This window comes from Pongo abelii, chromosome 6, assembly GCF_028885655.2.
Source record: "Pongo abelii isolate AG06213 chromosome 6, NHGRI_mPonAbe1-v2.0_pri, whole genome shotgun sequence".
Lineage (NCBI taxonomy): Eukaryota > Metazoa > Chordata > Mammalia > Primates > Hominidae > Pongo > Pongo abelii.
This window is the reverse complement of record NC_071991.2, coordinates 147,120,403-147,125,223: the sequence shown is the minus strand read 5'-3', so window position 1 is coordinate 147,125,223 and position 4,821 is coordinate 147,120,403. Positions and strand designations below refer to the sequence as shown.

The 4,821-nt window shown below is 39.7% G+C and overlaps 2 non-coding genes across 2 annotated transcripts; both read left to right on the top strand.

The window, feature by feature from the left end:
• The first annotated feature begins 1,578 nt into the window (after nt 1-1,578).
• Nucleotides 1,579-1,650, top strand: TRNAC-GCA (transfer RNA cysteine (anticodon GCA)). Its single transcript has one exon. It is a non-coding gene; the product is annotated as a tRNA-Cys (tRNA).
• A 1,707-nt stretch (nt 1,651-3,357) lies between these two features.
• Nucleotides 3,358-3,429, top strand: TRNAC-GCA (transfer RNA cysteine (anticodon GCA)). The gene has a single exon. It is a non-coding gene; the product is annotated as a tRNA-Cys (tRNA).
• The last annotated feature ends 1,392 nt before the right edge of the window (nt 3,430-4,821 follow it).

Below are 4,821 nucleotides of genomic sequence, written 5' to 3'. Positions count from 1 at the left end.
AGGATCACTTGAGCCCAGGAGTTTGAGGTTACAGTGAGCTATGATCATGCCACTGCATTCCAGCATGCGTGACAGAACAAGACCTGTCTTTTTTTTTTAAAAAAAGTGTGGTGTGGTGTGTGCATGTGTGTGATCTCTGAAGGAAAGAACAGAGAGAAATACAGAAAAAAATTTTAATAAATGGTCCAAAAGTTTTCAAATTTGATGAAAATTAGAAATCCACAGATCATCTCAACAAATCCCAAGCATAAGTATCGTAAAGAAAACCAAACCAAAGCACATCATGATAAAATTGCTGAAAGCTAATGATAAAGAAAAAATACTAAAAACGGCCAACATAGAGGAATGGAAGCAGACTTCTTATCAGAAATCATGCAGTCTAGAAAGGGGGAAAAGGAATATCTTTTTTAAAATACTACTAATTCTATATTCAACGAGTTCTACAACCAGTGCAAATATCTTTCATCAATGAAGGTAAACATTTTTTCAGACTAACAAAAGCTGAAAGAATTCATTACCCATAGGCCTACTTTATAGGAAGTAGAGTAGGCTTCTTCAGGGAAAGAGAAAAATGATACCAGATGAAAATCTGGATTTACCCAAAGTAATAAAAAGTGTCAGAAATGGTACATATGTAGATTAATATAATTTTGCCTCATTTTAAAATCTCCTTAAAGGATAATTAATGTATCTGGGCACAGTGGCTCACACCTGTAATCCCAGGATTTTGGGAGGTCAAGGCAGGAATATCGCCTGAGACCAGGAGTTCAAGACCAGCCTGGACAACATAATGAGATCCTGTCTCCTTTTTAAATTAAAAAATTAAAAACAAAAAGAAAAAAACATAAGTAATGCAAAAATAATATAAATATATTGGGTTTATAATATACATAGAAGTAAAATCTATGACAATAATAACACAAAGGACACTATGAGGGAAATGGAAATCTGTTTTAAGATTCTTACACTATCAGAGAAGTAGTAAAACATTATCTGAAGGTAAAATGTGATAAGTTAAAGATGATACTGTGATCTCTAGAGGAACCCTAAAAAATATAAAACAAAGAAGAATAGCTAATAAGCTCATGGTGGAGACAAAATGAGATCATTAAAAAAATGCAATCCCAATGAAGTCAGGAAAACAAGAACCAAATCTAGTATTTGGAACAAATAAAACCAACTGTAGCTAGGCACACTGGCTGAGCACTTTGGGAGTTTGGCTCAGCACTTTGGGAGGCTGAGGCCGCAGGAACACCTGAGGCCAGGAGTTTGAGGCTAGGAGGGGCTCTCTGCATTCCAGAACAATCAGGCCCAGGGCCCAAACCCAGGCCCTCAAGCTATGTCTACATCTGGATTTAACCCCACCACTCTCCTTTTCCCAAAAAGCTAAGGCTGTAGCTTAATTGGCCTGGTGCCGGCAGGTGTGGAGGGGGTTGTACAGAAGAGCTGCTCTGTTGTGCATTACATAACTCCACACCTGTAGCTCCTGGAGAGCTACAGGAGACAGGGTGGCCAGAGCGTAGCTTGTGAATGACTGTGATTATTAATACATCTTTATTGAAACAAGCTGCGTACCTTGGGGGTATAGTTCAGGGGTAGAGCATTTGACTGCAGATCAAGAGGTCCCTGGTTCAAATCCAGGTGCCCCCTTTGTCACTACCATTTTACACTGGGCAATTATAGAATAGCTCCTTGTTATCCGGTAGGCTCTGTCTCTACGAAAAATAATTTTTTAAAAAATTAGCTGGGCATGGTGCCTCACACCTGTAGTCCTAGCTACTTGGGAGGCTGACACAGGAGGATCACTTGAGCAAAGAAATCTATAAGCTATCTATAAGAATGCCACTTTAAATATAATAAGATGAATAGTTTAAGAGAGTGGAAAAAGCATATGCCAAACAAACACTAACGAAAAGAAAGATGAAAAGTCTATTTTATAACGGACTAAATAGACCAGAACAAGGAAAATTACTGCATTGAAGAGGAATATTTCATAATGATAAAAAGATCAGTTCATCAATAGGACATAACAATCTTAAATGTGTATGCGTCTATTAACAGAGCTTCAAAATACAAGAGGCAACAACTACTGAGATCAACTGATCAACTTTTGGTAACTGAAGTTGGATCTGAATTTTTACCTCAAAAAATAAACAGATCTTCATGTTGTCTAAGCCAAAAAAGACAAATGAACAACATAATGAAAAAAAATAGAACATACCTAAATAAAATTTCAGATTATAAGAGAATACTATGGGCCGAGCACAGTGGCTCACACCTGTAATCTCTGCAGTTTGGGAGACCAAAGCAGGTGGATCACCTGAGGTCAGGAGTTTGAGACCAGCCTGACCAACATGGCAAAATGCTATCTCTACTAAAAATACAAAAATTAGCCGGGCATGGTAGTGAGTGCCTGTAATCCCAGCTACTCAGGGGGCTGAGGCAGGAAAATTGCTTGAACCCAGAAAGTGGAGGTTGCAGTGAGCCAAGATTGCACTCCAGCCTGGGCAACAAGAGCGAAACTCCATCTCAAAGAAAGAAAAGAAAGAAAAGAAAAGAAAAGAAAGAAAGGAAGGAAGGAAGGAAGGAAGGAAGGAAGGAAGGGAAAGAAAGAAAAGGGATTACATTTTCTAAGTGAAAATGAATTACTAAAAGTGACCTAAGATGAAGCAGAGCACTTAAATAGACCAATAATGACAGAATTCATTAAAAGATTAAGGAGCTCTTCCTCACAAAAGGCACCCCACCCAGAGGCTTACAAGCAAGTTTCTGCTAATCTTTAGTTAAGAATATGTAATTCTATGTTATATATAATATTCCAGCGTATAGAACACTTTAAATCTCTCCAAATCGTTCTACGAAATTCACATAATCCTGATATAAAAAATAAATTACAAGAGCATATACCACAAAGAAAGCTATAGGTCAATCTCATTTCAGAGTAGTCTAGACAAAATAGTAGGAAACCTTATCCAATAGTACAATCCCACATAACCAAGAAGGACTTAAAACAGAAATGCACTGATGGCTCAATATTGGAACATCTATTACTATCAAGTAGGGGCTCTTTGCATTCCAGAACAATCAGGCCCAGGGCCCAAACCCAGGCCCTCAAGCTATGTCTACATCTGGATTTAACCCCACCACTCTCCTTTTCCCAAAAAGCTAAGGCAGCAGCTTAATTGGCCAGGTGCCGGCAGGTGTGGAGGGGGTTGTACAGAAGAGCTGCTCTGTTGTGCATTACATAACTCCACACCTGTAGCTCCTGGAGAGCTACAGGAGACAGGGTGGCCAGAGCGTAGCTTGTGAATGACTGCGATTATTAATACATCTTTATTTAAAGAAGCTGAGTACCTTGGGGGTATAGTTCAGGGGTAGAGCATTTGACTGCAAATCAAGAGGTCCCTGGTTCAAATCCAGGTGCCCCCTTTGTCACTACCATTTTACACTGGGCAATTATAGTATAGCTCCTTGTTATCTGATAGGCCAGCCTCAAGGAACCAAATTTTCCAACCAATGGCAAAGACTGAAGTGTTTCTCTTGTGACATTTTTCACATATTTCATTTTTACCTCCTCAGCCATAATCATTTCCTGGAGGGGTAGAGGAAAGCTGCCCTAGATTTTTTCTGTTTCCCTTGTACCTAATTATTACCACCAAGATTTTATTTGTTTACACCAAGCTTGCTTTAAAAAAAGAATCCAAGGCAACTTACAATAAAAGACACAATAAAATTCTAACTGGTAAAACGAGTATTAAAAGGCCAGAGCCAAATGTCTAGGAGAGGTGGCAAATAATTATTCCAAAGAGCCTAGGTTAGGAGAAGCTCTTACTGTGGAATTCAAAACATCTCATAGCTCCTGTTAATCATGCAGAGGGAAAACAGACCAATTCATCAATGGATAAAAATATTTTATTAGCTCGAAGAACAGCAGGCATTAATATGATAGGTCTTAATAGAGGGAACACTGGACAGATGATGGTGACTGCCATGGCAACCATGTGCAGACACACAGGTTGCACATTATATAACTTTACCAATTACACAGTACCCTGGAATGATGCAACACAGCGACCCTGAATATTTGCTGTATTTTATCCACTTTTTAAAAATTGCAGAAACAGTGCTACACGTGTGTGTGTATGTGTGTGTCTCAAAGGAGGCTACTAGTTAAGTACCCAATATTCATTCTTATCTCCTCTGTAATTATAGAAACTCAGATTTCATACTGAGCAGTTATGTTCTCAGCTAAAAGACCACATTCCTGGGCCATCTTTGGCCAGGGGTGGCATACACATGAGGGGTAAGGAACAGTTAAGACTTCTGGGAAAATTTAAGAGAAGGACAAACATGTCATGTGCTTCTTTTGCCTTTACTTCTGCTTCCTACTTATAACATAGATGTGATGGCTGGGGCACAAGCTATCAACTTGGACCATGAGTCAACTTTGAGGATGGGATCCACATTTTAAGGAAGGCTGACCAGAGAGATAAAAGGAGACTGTGTCTCTAAAGACACCCTCGAGTTACCATGCCAGCTCTGGTCTGCTCACCTCCTGATATGGTTTGGCTCTATGCCACCACCCAAATCTCATGTCAAATTGTAATCCCCAATGTTGGAGAAGGGGCCTGCTGGGAAGTGACAGGATCATGGGGGCAGACTTCCACCCGTTGTTCTCATGACAGTGAGAGAGATCTCATGAGATCTGGTTGTTTAAAAGTGTGTAGCACTTCCTCCCTCTGTCTTCCTCCTCTTCCGGCAGTGTGAAGATGTTCCTGCTTCCCCTTCAACTTCTGCCATGATTGTAAGTTTTCTGAAGCC